This window comes from Emys orbicularis, chromosome 2 (genome assembly GCF_028017835.1).
Source record: "Emys orbicularis isolate rEmyOrb1 chromosome 2, rEmyOrb1.hap1, whole genome shotgun sequence".
Lineage (NCBI taxonomy): Eukaryota > Metazoa > Chordata > Testudines > Emydidae > Emys > Emys orbicularis.
Window position 1 is genome coordinate 59,886,353 of NC_088684.1, and position 14,944 is coordinate 59,901,296.

The window sequence follows — 14,944 nt, forward strand, 5'->3', positions numbered from 1 at the left end:
TCTCTGCCCCCAAGCTAAGTAGAAGAGAAGATACAATAGATAAATACAGCCAGCCAGACGGAGGAGTACAAGGAAACAATGAGGCAATACAGGTCTGCATGAAAGGTTATTTGTTTTTGTTAACACCTATTTAACTCCAAAGACTCATAGACTAAATTTAGGAGATTCAACATTAGTTAAAGTTTGAGAGCTCACAGCAAGCATCTGTGTCCTAAGACATACTCCCTGTAATGGGACAGCAGTCTTCCACATGGTCTCTCATGGCAACTGGTATCTCTGCAGCACCATGACTCAGTTTACGCTCTTCATGCCTCCTTAATACACTACTGTGACAAAGTGGGAATGTCCTTAATGTTTTGTCTGAATACTCTGTGTGTGCATCTGTTTCCCCTATGTGTTACTTACTCTAGATGGTGAGATAAGGGTATGTGATCCTTGCCTAGACCCCTAGAGGGCAGGTGTGACTGCTGACTGGATGCCTGGGCACAGACAATGGCTGACACTCTGTATACTGGCAACTGATGGCCGGGGCCCATCCTTTGCAAGAATCAGCTGGAGGTGTTGGAGAACAAAGCGAGAGGGGGAGGCCAGATGACCTGTTTGTCCACAAAAGAGACAAAGAAAGGAGGAGGGCAGCTGCGCATGACTGAGACTGGGCTGCTGGAAACTGGTCAGCCTGGTTTGGGACTCAGTGGGGAGAGCCCAGGGCTCTGGATTCCCCCTCCCCCCCCAAGATGGACTATGCTGTAACTTCCTGCTTTCAGTGCTAACAAGATCTGTTCTATGCAGTGTTCCAGATGACTAATAAACCCTTCTGTTTTACCTCGCTGGCTGAGAGTCACTGCTGACTGCAAAGTTGGGGCACATGACCCCTTTGGGAGGCATATAAGGCTTCCCCAAGTGTCCAATTCAGGTGGACTCACTGCGGGGAGCTCAGAGCATGGAACAGGGGTGCTGAATGCTCCGAGATCAGACCCAAGGAGGCGCTGAAGCCCAGGAGGCTTGTCCTAGTCAGAGGGTGCCCTGAGGGGAGTCACACTGCAAGAAGGTCTGACTTCATTCAGAGCGGTTCCAGAGCACCGAGCCTGTGCACTCCGTGACAGCTCCACACATGCTGCTCTCGTCAAACACCTCTCCTTAGGGGCTTGGTTTATTAATATAAATGTTCAGAACAAAATTCCAGAATAATAAAATGATAGATAATAAGTAAAGTCTACAAAGTTCAATTCAATTCCCTATTTTTAACAGGCCACTCCCAGCCCTTCCTAGCTGGAGTCTTCATTTCTTCTTCCCTAAAGTCTGCTGTTGGCAGCCCTTCCCAGGCTTCTGTCCTGTTTGCACTCCAAGCCAGAGGTTCTTTCAGGCCCAAACCCTTCTCCCCATCAAAAACCTCCTGCAGGAACCACCTTATCTCTGTGGCTCTTTTGCAGTCTCTGCCAGTTTCCTTTCCTTGTTTTCTGTTCTCCTGCTTCTACAGAGACCAGCTCTTTGTAGAAACCAGCTGATCTCTCTTATCAGGCTACATTGCAAGCTGTTAAAGAGGCACAGGTGCGCTGGGCCAGTTTCCTCTTGAATGAATAAGATGAGTGAGATTTAACTTTCTGTGTTTGATTAATGCAGAATGAGGAGATGTATTTATTTTTGGACTCTAGAGTCTAGAACTTATTTTAGAGTTGCTGTAACAGGGGACGTAGGCTGATAGCCCGGTTAAGTGCATCACATTCTGGCTTCGAATGAAAGTAATCATTGCTTTTGTGAAGTTTCCCTGAAGGTTACTCGGGGATTTCAGAGTTCTTAAATCAAAGTTTTGATATTGGCCTTAGGTTTTGGAAGTGCTTATGAACATGGCTGGGGAACTAGCTAGGCTCGGCTTTCTTTGGTTTTTAAGCTTCTTTAATATATCATTCCCTTCAGTAATCTGAATATAGTTATTTTTGGACAACTGGCAAAGATTGTGGTGTGTGCTCTTATCTTTAGAGGATTTAGAGTAATAAAGGTTTATATAATGTTGGTTAAAGACATCAGCAGTTTCTGGGCTGGATTGTGACTATCCCTGCATATGTATTCAAGGGAAGGGTGGGAGTGTGCATGAATGATCAAGGCCTCTGAAGCTCTGCAAGGTTAACGGAGATAGATGAACTGCCTGGTAGCTCGAGGGAGGAATGGGGAAATCTCCACGATGAAAGTGTTCATTTGAAATTCTAGGATTGGGAATTCAGAAGAGTTTCCTTTCCCCTCTGCAGGTGTTTTCCTGTAGAAGACAATCTGCAAAATAATGTAGATATGGAGCTCACTCTCTCTAAGAATAAGTTCTTTGTCATCTGAATGGGGCCTCTTTTAGTGAATCAGATAAAGTTAAACTATTCTGCAATATATTATTTCATACTAGTTTTCATTTTTATTTCTACATATATTTTTTGGTTTATGTAGTTAGTGATGTTTTGTGGGATTTATACACTTGTCTTAGCTTTGTGACATATTATCACAAGGGACTTTAATCAATTAAAGTAAAAATGCTCAAAATGTGTTGCTTTCAGTAACTGGGTTCTAGATAGGGTGACCAGATAGCAACTGTGAAAAAATGGAACGGGGGGTGGGGGGTAATAGGCGCCTATATAAAAAAAAGTCCCCAAAAACTGGACTGTCCCTATAAAAAAGGGACATCTGGTCACCCTAGTTCTAGAAAACAGCAAAGCATTGGAAGCAGAGGTCAAAATTCTGCCCTCAAGTTCATCTGCATCACTCTTATTGACGTCAGAGTTATTTGCATGTATATATCTGAGAGCAAACTTTGGCCCAGAATGCTTTTCAAAGTCATAATTCCTCACATGCGGAAATATGCCTCCTAAGTTTAAGAAAGTCTATGTTGAGCATTCCCTTACTTGTGCATTTAACTGGATATTGACACTGCCAATCCCAGCCCAATTTTTTACACTTTTACAATTGATTTCATGCTTCTTGGCACCATGTGGAAAATGTTGAAGTGCAATTTTGCTTGTAACTTAGGCCTTGATCCTGCAAACACACGCATGCTTAACTTTACTCACATGAATCCTTCAAGTCAATGTGGTCTACGAAGATGCTTAAAGCAAAGCATGTGCATAAGTGTTTGCAGGAACCCCTTTGTATGGACACTCTTAAATCAGTTTAAGAATGACTAAAGCTAATTCATCTTAATTCTGTAACAAATTTAACAGTGTCCACCTAACATCATTAGGCAGATTTAACTACATTGATTTAGGAACCCCACAAAGAAATTGCACCAATATAAATAAGTAGATTTAGCAAGATATGTTTTTTTTTTAAATTTAGCTCTACGGTACATACGGTTGGATTATAGCCAAATATTTATATGTAGATATAAAAGAGAAAAGCCAGATTTTTTTGGGGGGGAAGAATAGTATTACATAAGAAACATAAAAACGGCCATACTGGGTCAGACCAATGGTTCAATCTAGCCTAGTTCCCTGTCTTCCGACAGTGGTCAATGTCAGGTGCTTCAGAGGGAATGAACAGAACTGGCAATCATCAAGTGATCTATCTCCTGTCATCCACTCCTAGCTTCTGGCAATCAGAGGCTAGGGACATTGAGAGCATGGGGTTACATCCCTGTCCATCTTGGCTAATAGCCACTGATGGACCTACCCTCACTGAACTTATCTAGTTGCGTTTTGAACCTCATTATAGTTTTGGCCTTCACAACATCCCCTCGCAATGAGTTCCACAGGTTGACGCATGTTTTATTATTTATTATGTATTGTTTTATTTCTAGCTGAAAAGAAAGATAAAACAGACTTCCTAGAGCTGGGGTGATCGCCACAAGTTGGCCATTGCTTTCAGCTGTCAGGTTGAATGATTGAAGTGTCTGATAAAAAGTCCCTGTAAACACTAGGGATATATTATCTTGGGGCAGCCTCTTTGGCTGTTTCAAAGTCCTGGTCGGAATCTGAGGGAGGAGGGATATCCCAAAGATATAGCACTGAATTAACACAAATTTCTTCTCTCCTTTCTTGTCTATTCTGGATATATGGACAGAAACTGGGCCAGTATGTCTTGTTTTATAACCCAGTCTTAGCATATGGAACTATGACTGGTCATAATACTTTTTACAGTAATTCTGTATTTTTGTGGCTCAGTGAGAGACTTAAATAAAGTGGCATTGTGGTGGCAATATCTTTAGAGAACTCCACTTCTAAATAAGTAACCTATTTTTACTTAGTTTGCTTGGACTGATTCTCCCGTCCTCAGTGACATCGTAATCATTTTCACAGGAACCAATTTTGGTGTTATAAAGTATTACCTCAATCGGAGAATAAGCAGTAGAAGCAGTTTAGAAACAACAGTTCTTTAAACCAGAGTTAGGATGCTGTCTTGGTCCAAATGATGAATTCCTAGTAATAAATTAGGAAGAGAAAATACAAGATGCAGAGTTTTTCATGTGGCATCAGCCAGTCCTTGGACATATTTGCATATAAGAATTCAACATTCAGCATTCTGTAATAGAATGGTAATGCTGGAACATTCATCATTAGTCCTTTAGTTTGTGTAGTAAGCATGTACAATTCAGTATGCTTTACTTGCCTGAGAACTCATGTCTTAATCCATCTTGTGCTAAGTGGTAGAAAATATTTTCTATACAAAGATCAAGGCTGCCTGCAGAAGTAGTTTAGTTGCTCCATTTATTACTTTGAGTGGAATGTCTGGTTTGATATCTTTTAAGTCAGTGTAATGCTGATAGATTTTGAAAGGAAATGATTTAAAGATTTTAACTGTATGTTGTTATCTGAATTGTAACAATGCTCACAGCATTGTTTCTTCCTGAGGGAATAACTGAATTTGAAAAAATGTTATGAACACATAGAAATGTTTAGTGTGTGCTTAGGGAGAAAAGAAAAAAAGTTAACTGAACAGGTGGAGGTGGAGGTAGGCTGGAGAGCACAGGAGAGCGTGAGCAGGGCCTCTGCTGCGTGCTGCACCCTTTTTGGAAGCCACTCTGCCCTTGTCCCATGGGGTCTGGTCTCCATGAATATGAGGGAATGGGAAGGGGCAGGGTCTGGAAGCAGCTGCTACGCCTGCAGTGCTCCCCTAGCCACCTCTGCTCTGAGCTTAATTAAAATCCATTATTCACCTGCATCAGCCTTTGGGAGGGAGGTGTTGCATAGCCATGTTCATTGTAAGGGTATCTGGGTATAGATTCTCTTGTGGAAAATATCTGCTATCTGGTGTGACCATAGTGAAGCCCTGGATGGACCCACTCTTTATTAAAATGGGGGGAAGGGATAGCTCAGTGGTTTGAGCATTGGTCTGCTAAACCCAGGGTTGTGAGTTCAATCCTTGAGGGGGCCATTTAGGGATCTAGGGCAAAAATCTGTCTGGGGATTGGTCCTGCCTTGAGCAGCAGGTTGGACTAGATGGCCTCCTGAGTTCCCTTCCAATCCTGATATTCTATGAATCTAAGAAAAATCATCTTCAGAAGTATTTTTATGAGCTCCAGGGGTCATAATCTCTGGCCATAGTGATATAGCAGCATACCTATAGTATGTGGGGGAACTCCATCATAGGCAAGGGAATCATCCCAAATATGCCTCTAAGTGGATGATGAAGTTTTAACAATGGGCTCCCATGAGCCCCTTAGAGACCCCTCCAGTACATTATTATCCCAGCCATGTCAATGGGATTACCCATGTATACAGCTTGCTGTAAGGGGAACAGCATCTGCATCCCCATGTCTGTCTCCTCTGCTATGAACAGTCCTGGTTGAAAAATATCAGACAAAAAACAGTTTCACATCAGACCATGCAGTTTTATTGAAACTGAAATGTTTCATGGGAACATGTCAATTTTGCTGAAATTTTAGATTGGGGGGGAGAAGTCAAAACAAATCATTGCAATATTCTCATTTCATTACAATAATGTAGAAATGTTTCATTTTGATAAGATAAAAATGACTTTTGTTTTAAGTTTATTATTTTGCTTAATTTAGTTTCAATGTCTACCTTTAAAGTATTATTTTTAATATTGTAATTATATATTTAATATAATACATGAAGCCATTTAATATTGTATTTTGACATCAAAACAGAGTTTTTGCCTTATTGAAATTAAACAGCTCAATAGTTCTATATCGAAAATTTTCAGAATTTTTGTTTCACAAGAAATTTTGGCTTTTCATTTAAATTTGGAATGAAAAAAATTTGAAATGTTGGAATTTCCTTTGGAATAGAAATTTTGTTTTCCAACCAGCTCCAGTTATGAGTATGCTGCCATGTTACTGTGTGCTTTATTAATTCCAGTCTTATAGAAAATTGTCTCCAGAAGCAAAGTTTTAATCAGGGAAGCATGGACTTCACATTGGCACCATTTAAAAGTGAATATATTACACATATATCCATAAAGAACAGATGATATTATTTTCTATTAATATCCTTCTCCCACATTTCCAGCTAATTATTCACATACAGGCCAAATTGTGAATGGCCCATTACAGTTGGCCCATGGTATACATAATTGCAGTACTTGTGCACAGAGGCTACTCCATGCTAACAACTCCTGAGGCACAAGCCACTAGAAAAGGGGTAAGGCAATGCCCCCATCCCCCTCAGCAATGGCTCAGACTCCTAAAAAGTGATGCAGGGGGCATGCTTTCTCTGTGCATCAGGGAGTTCTGGGAGTCATTATACTTCTCTGAGCATAGTGTGACTCCATACAACTTCAAACAGAGGGCAATACATAACTGCCATCATCATACCCTAAATAGAAAAGGCAGCTAATTTTTGGTAGATGAAATTTTTGATTTTAGTGAGAGCTGTGCAGAAGACATTATAAAAAGTAGATGAGTTATGTGGTCAACACAATGGAGAGTGGCTCCACAAATGGCTTCCTCATTATGCCTTTTCAAGATGGTCTATTCTTTGGAAAAGAACTTTAATCTCATTTGTGTAATACACAGATTCAAAACTAGCTCTTCTACCACAGGGAAGGAGATAATATTATTATTTTATAACATAGGTATTTAGTTGGTGACTTGAGAAGTTTAAAGATAACCCGCAAATATAAACAACTATAAAGATTAGGGTTTTGAGGCTAAGAGACACATTCAATACATAATTAATTTAAATGTAAAAAAATCTAAATATTGTAATATTCTTCTCTGTAATGCTGGATGCTCCCCTTCCAAGAAATATTTCAGTGTGCATGCTGTGACTTTACACAAGCCACAGGACCCTGTGGGAGCAAAGAGGCAACCTTCAGAGGTTAGGTAAATCCAAATATTCTGCAAAAACGAATAACTTGTAGGTTTTATTTAAAAATGAAAACTGTCCCAAATTGCTCATTTTTGCAGAAAGTGTGGATTTACCTAATCTCTGTAGGCCAAGTCCATGTTCCCAAGGAGTTCTATGTAGTGCAGATGGCAGTGAAGGGACAATCTTCTCAACTTTCTTTGTATACTACTTATACTACTTATATAATAGTGCTACCATGTTCCCAGAACTGTTGGATCTCTCTCTAGCAGAGATGGGCTGGGAAGGCACAGCTCAAATAACAATTTGGAATATCATTAGTATTAAACTATGGTTCAGGTTTTGGATTAGAGGCAAAATCAGGGCTAGGGTTTGGATTAGATAGTGCCAAATTCTCATGAGTGAATTTTGGTCCACAAAGGGACCAGAAATCTCATGAATCTGAAACATGGCTACCTTTTGGGTTTTTTTTTTTTGATTGATGCTGAATCAAAACCATAAGTGTAGGTTCAGCTCCAGGGGCTCAGATTTGAAACCCTAGAAATTCTAAGGGTTCAGATTGGAAATACTGGTTTTAGTCCATCTCTAATCTCTGTTTATCAGGGTATGGAAAATAATGTCTGCTAAGGAAATATTAACAAGTCTTGTTACAGAGTTATATATATATTCGCCATTCTAAAACCCAAGAGATATCCTTGGAAACCTGCTAAAGTTGATTTCTCTACCTTTTCTTTCTCGAACAAATTTTTGTTGCTGGATAGTGGAAAATCTTAGGGTTTCTATAAGATGACCTTGACAATAGCATTAAGAGGCCATCTCCAAAAAACATGATCTTGTATATCTTGTAGCTGGACCTTTTTTAGTGCTGTGCAAATGATGAAGTCTTGGAGGCAACTGGTGATGTTATTGCCAGAATTATAGCCTGGTTGGTGATATCTTTGTCTACTTTTTTGAGCTTCTCAGGGTTAGCCATCCAATTTGTTTTCATAAAGGTATTTTTTTTAATACACAGATATTCTATCAGGAATAGGAAATCTGTGAAGAGCATACATATTTCATTTTTTGCACTTGTTCCCTGGTAAAAAATTGTTTTTTTAATTAAATTATTTGTTTATTTTTCTATCTAAAGTGAAGACCTCACTCCGGTTGAATCAAGAAACCTCCCCAGTCAAGGCTGTGCATCATTGCAACCCTCCCTGGCCATGGACAGCTGGATGGGATTGCAGTAAAAGGCCATCACAGCTCCTTCTAGCTTGATGTTGAAATAGATGTTGTTTCACAGCAACACATTATTTAGAGATCCACCTTTAGAATCGGTCAGAAAATTTCATGTGGGAATTTTCCAATTTGTCCAAATCAAAACATTTTGCTGCGATGGTTCAATTTCAATGCCTGGTTTTCTGCCAGCTTGCCTGCCTGGCCCCTTGGCACCCCACTTGCTGGACTGCCTTGGAGGCAGGGACTGGAGGGCTTCCAGGATCTTCTATTTTGGGGCAGCCCGCCAGATAGACTGCCTCAGAGGTGGAGTTCCATTCCCTTTCATGGAGAATTTCAAAATTTTAGATTTTTTTTTCCAAATCAGAAGGTGCAAGAACCTTGTAGTAGACAGTTACGGAATAACCTGCCTACTAGGCAGGTTTCTTCCTCACCCCCATCAGTTAGTAATTGGCTTATATCCTGAAGCATGAAGGCTTATCTCTTATCTAAAAGGCGCAGGCTGTTTGATGCATCTTGCCAGTAAAATATATTTAGAGGAGCTTGGAACTTGTACAGTATACGGTAACTTGAAAATACATTTGAAATTTTAGGCAGCATTCCCATCTCTAATGGAATGGAGGGTACATTGTTATTTTTATCTCTACTGTACACTATTTCTGCTTACGATTAAACCTTCTTCAGAGTTACTAAGCATACACAATACAACTGCTGAGTAGTGTTGCAGCACTTCAGTGTGCTGTATGTAGCTGTATTTCAGTGATGGAATTGGAGCTGGGCAAACACTGCAAAAATATTTTCCTTAAATACTACACTCTTGAATGTTCAAATGAGTTTACTCTGGCTATTCTTGCACTCCTTTCGTGTTTGCTTTCTGAGAATTTTTGAAAATGGTTGTCTCATTTCAACAGAAGCATTTGTGGAAATGGAATTTTAAATGTACTCATATGAAAGTGTCTGCATGTTCTTGCAGTCAGGGAAGAGAAACAATCTTAGCTTGTGAGGTTCTTGTCCCATTATCATGATATTGAGTGCTTTCATATGCCACAGTGCCAAGTGATGTTTCTAACCAGTTGCAACTAAACAACACATCTCAAATGTCTAAGCGAGTACACTATACTTTCAGAGAACTGTTTGCAGTCAATCCAGAGGGGCAAAAAGGTTTGAAGAAATATAAATAATGAATAAATTTGATGAAATCATTGTACTATTGCAGAAAAAGGGGCTCAATTCATTGCATACATTATTCAGAGTGAATTATTTGTTAGGCTCTGGTTGATATATACTGAATGGGGCAAATTCTGCTCATTTCTGGAGTTATTCCATTGACTTTAATGGGTTACAAATTCTAGTTTATGGTCTAATTAAGAGAGATTAAACAAGTGAGTGTGACAACTGGAGAGAAGAAGGAGAGAGAAGAAAGGAATTAATAGGTTTATTGCAAATGAAGATTGAGGACTGCTGTTAGTCTCTCACTTTCATGAGCTTTAAATTCATTCACTTAAAAAAAGAACATGAATGGGAAAAGTGTACATCATGTACCAAAATGCTGTTCTGTTTAATTAGAATATTGCAGGTAAGATAAATCCCGATAGACCAATGAGATAACATGGGCTATGTAGAATTAAGTCTGATGGTAACAGTTACGTATTTATTTATTTATTTATTCAAGGATCAAACAAATGAGCAATGTGTCAGCAAGAAATTGCTTAGTATTTAGAACAAGATGTAGTATTTAATAGCTTCAAGAACACTGTATGTTTCTAAAATTCCAAATCAGTTTGGAGAGATTAAAAGCCTTCTGGGCATGTCATGATCTCTTTGTGAGACTCAAAGCATTACATAGTCCAAGTTGTAAGTAACAAGAAATTTGGCAAAGTATAATTATTTTTAATCAGGGTTCCATAAATAATAAGGATGTTCTGTTTAAAGAAAAGCAGTTAAGAACCCTAATAAGTCTATTTAATCAATTTGCAGTGTAAAAGCATTCCTGTCTTCTGTATAGACAGTACTTAGCTGGAGGGCTAAATTCTGCTGTTGGCCCTATAATGAGGATCTCAGATAAACAGGCTTCTTTTTTTCCATAAGAATGTGCTCTTTCATCACTGACATCTTTCAAATCATAAGATGAAAACATACAAGTTAGTTGGATTTAAACAGGCATATTTGGTAATCTATTTGTATTTTTTTGACCTGTGAGATGATATTTGAATTTGGGATTCTCTGTGAATAGGTGATGTGCTATATGAATAAGCTATTGAGTCAGACATGTTTATTGTAGGAGAAGCTAGTAGCATAACCTGTAGTTAAGGTTACCTAACCCTTTCCATTATAAGACCCTGTTTTTCAGTTGCTTGTTACTTTGCCAAACTTTAACTGTTTGGATTAAAACTTTCTATATCTGGTGTCTGCATTGGGATTCATTTTTTTCTGGACAGCTTCAGCATCCAAACTGTACAGGGGATGAGTCAGGGTTCCCATGGAAAATAGTTTGTGATCTTGTAATTAAGGACTATATCATAATGCATATGTGCAAGAGAGCCAAATTAAGGTTGCATGGGCAAGTTTAATTCTGACATTTCAAAAATTTTTGAGTTTTTGACTTTGTAACCTTAATATTCTTTTATTACAGTTTTTAATGAAAATGTAGCTATTAGTATGATTATTTGATTATGTATTTCCTTATGTTATTTTATATTTATCTGGTCACAATTGGCTATATTTTTGTACTTGTATTTTAAACTTTGTAAAATGTTAATACAAAGGAAATAAAAAAAATACAAGAAACATTTTCAAAATGATTTCAAAATCAAATATCTAACTGAAATACTCTACACAAGTATGCATAATTTGATCTGAAAGAAATAGAAAACAAAGCTTTCTCACATTTTACTTATATATCAACCCCAATGTCCAGTGTGTAGATCCCACCCTTTGAAGATTATAGAAGCTGTTATTTTGAAGGCTTTTGGGTGCCAAAACTCCCTCCGTAAGAGGCATATAACCTATATTCTATATCAGTGGATGTCCTCTCCTAAGCCCAATGAAACATGTAGACCTGGCTCCTTGGCACTAACAGAATGGAAACTGAACATTTAAACATGCTCCGGTTAAAATGTTTTGATAAAATTTTCTGATCTTCTTCTGAAATCCAGAAGGAACTCAGTTTCTGGTGAAGATAAAACCCTGGGCTTTCAGCAACAAAAGCACAAATCCTTGCCACTTGCACTAAAGTGATAAACTTTACCATCAGTTCTTACCATTGGAGCTATAATGGTAAATTTACTTCACTAACTGCTAGAAAGCAGCAGGCTATTACTGTATTTTCTATGTGGGCCAGCTGCTAGAGGGACATACTTCCACATGCCCTTAACCAGTGTATTACATGTACTACCAGACGTAATCCACCTTCATGTTCCCATAGAAGAGATCTGAACTAGTCAGCAGTGAAGATCGGCATTGACTTTTTCCACAGGGACCTGCTTTTTTGCTCCCTGTGGATCTGAGTGGCAACATTAGGGGGCTTTAGGATCCTAGAGGAAAAGAGGTTCTTTCATCTCACCACCTGTTGCCAGGTTCCAAAGGGCATTTAAATGACTGAGACTGGCCTGACCCTCACACATTCCAAACTTGAACCCTCAGCTTAGTCCTCTGATCAATCACTAAACCACCCTCTGTATTCATGGCAGTAGAGACCTTTGTCCTAAAGGTTATCAGTTTGTACTAACAATAGTCCCTGAGTTTGTGGAAACTACTTGAAACAAGACCTTTCACTGCCTTCCACTTGACATCATGCAGTTCCAAGAAAGTGAAGTGTCATGCCTAAGATGTTAGAAGAATGATTAAGTACTAGCTCAAAAGGATAAGACCTTCCAGAAAATGAGAACAATTTTTGTTCTCTATGGCAGGCAGAGAAGTCTCAAAGTCTCTAAAGCTGGCATATTTGAATGGGTCAAGTTCTGATATAAATAGACGGGATAAATAGAAAGCTCAGATATAAATCTTATAATTAAGATATGCTCTACAAGATACATAGCAACAACATGCTGTCACGGAGTTCCTGGGCGATGCTCTAGAACTGCTCCCCACAAAGTCAGTCAGGACTCTGGGGAGCCTCCTCTCCCTTGGAGCAGACTGTCTTCAGGGCAAGAAGCTCACACGGCTTCCCTTCCTGGGTCTGACCTTGGAGCATTCAGCATATGCCCCTCCGTGTGCTTCCCACAGCGAGTCTGCCCAGGCGGGGTCCTGGGGAAGCCAGAGGGTCCTGCACCCCCGCTTCGCAGTCAGACGTGACTCTTAGCCAGCCAGTAAAACAGAGGTTTATTAGATGACAGGAACACGGTCTAAAACAGAGCTTGTAGGTACAGAGAACGGGACCCCTCAGCCGGGTCCATTCTGGGGCCCAGTGAGCCAGACAACCCTGTTTGCACTCATCCTCGTCCCCAGCCAGCTCTAAACTGAAACCCCCTCCAGCCCCTCCTTTCTGGCCTTTGTCTCTTTCCCGGGCCAGGAGGTCACCTGATCTTTGTTCACCTTTAGCTATTGCCTTGCAGGGGGGAAGGGCCCCAGCCATTTGTTGCCAGGATACAGAGTGTCGGCCATTTATGGACACTGGAGACTTAAGAAATGCATAGGGGAAACTGAGGCACCCACACAGTATTCACGGGAAACATTAAGAACAGTTCCACTTCGTCACACATGCACATCTCATGTAGAAACCTGCAAGACCAAATTTTCATTAAGAAAGTTAAAGTGTGATTTCTTGGATCCTGAAAGCTTCTGTGTCCTACTAATTCTCTTTATCTTCCCTGCCTGATGTTGTTCTACTACTGAATGGTAGTGTGGCCTAGTGGGAATAGAGTACAGGACTGGAATTCATAAGATATGGGTTCTCTTCCTGGCTCTGACACTGACTGGCCTGTTGGATGACTTGACATTCTGTACCTCAGTGTTCTCTTCTGTAAGATGGGGACAATGGTACTGACCTCCTTTGTAAAGCACTTTTGTGATCTACTGCTGAAAAGTGCTATTGAAGAGCAAACTATTATTTATTATTAATTCCCAGTAGCTGTCCAGATCCAAGACAGTGTCACCTCATCTACCTGGTGGAGGACAAATTACCTAGCAGTCATCTAGATTGGTGGATGAGTATAGTATGAGATTTATATATAAGGAATAAAACTGTCCTATACCAAAAGAGTGCTTTTAAATAAATCATAATCCTGTATGAATACATCATTTAAATGTAAGTAGCCTAACTATATCGAATATACACAATATTATTCTTAAGCACTACATGTTGAAACTATAAGGCTACGTCTACACTACCCGCCTGAATTGGCGGGTAGAAATCAATCTCTCGGGGATCGAATTATCGCGTCTCGTCGGGACGCGACATTCGATTCCCGAATCGACTCTTGTACTCCACCAGGGGAGGTAGGAGTAAGCACCGTTGATGGGGGAGCCGCGGAGGTCGATTTGCCGCCGTCCTCACAGCGGGGTAAGTCGGCTCCGATATGTCGAATTCAGCTACGCTATTCGCGTAGCTGAATTTGTGTATTTTAAATCAACCCCCCCCCGTAGTGAGGACGTAGCCTACGTACTAAGTCCCAGATCCACAAAGATATTTATATGCCTAACTTCCATTGAAATCAATGGAAATTAGGAGCCTATACTTTTGCAGGTCTGGGTCTAAATTCCATGCATACATTTTGTCAATTATAGACATGTAAGTTGGGTGCAATTTTCTTGCTGAAAATTTCATCCATCTGTGAACATAATGGAATGGATATTGTCCAGTTGTCTAATGTGACGAAGGACTGCACCTACAGCATTGCAAAACTTGCTTTTGAATGTGGAGTGTCACAAGCTAACACTCTGGGCTCTAGATTCAAAAGGACTGTAGGTATGGTGGCACTGAGCATTACCATGCCTAGCTGTTAGGTGCTTAGAAAATCACTGGGATTCACAAAGCCTGAGTTTGGCGCATAGATTCCCCATACAGTTAATGGGGAGAGAGCGGCACCTCAGAATAGGATTAAAAAAGCCAGCATGGTAGGTGGCTCCTTGCATAAACTATGCAATGGGAGATGCTAAAGTGAGGGGTATGGCTAATTCCTGCTCCTGTCCTTGAGATCGGTGCTTAAATCTGGGCTGCTGGGAGGCCCCGCATTCCGCATGGGATTCTCAGCTGCAAATCCTCTCTTGGCATTAGGTGTCCATGCCATTTTAGTAAGAAGGCTGGCAGGAGATGGGGAGGAGGCCCTCCCTCAGAACTTTTAGCCCAGTGGTTAAGGTACTCATCTGGATGCTGGAGACCTCTGGTTCAAGTCCCCCTCTGCACCTGATGAGACAAAGGGATTTGAACTGGGATCTGAACCCCTGGGCTACAGGATAGTCTGATGTGGGGAATCCCTCAGTCTCTCCTGTTGAACCTGTTCTATTGTGGATAACTAATGAAAGGATATTGGGCGAGAAGAGAGAGTGAG

At 40.2% G+C, this 14,944-nt stretch overlaps 1 protein-coding gene across 1 annotated transcript in view; it reads left to right on the plus strand.

Moving 5' to 3' along the window:
- Positions 1–14,944, plus strand: part of SLCO5A1 (solute carrier organic anion transporter family member 5A1) — a 115,586-nt gene that overhangs the window by 39,433 nt on the left and 61,209 nt on the right. The gene's annotated exons all lie outside the window — the stretch shown is intronic.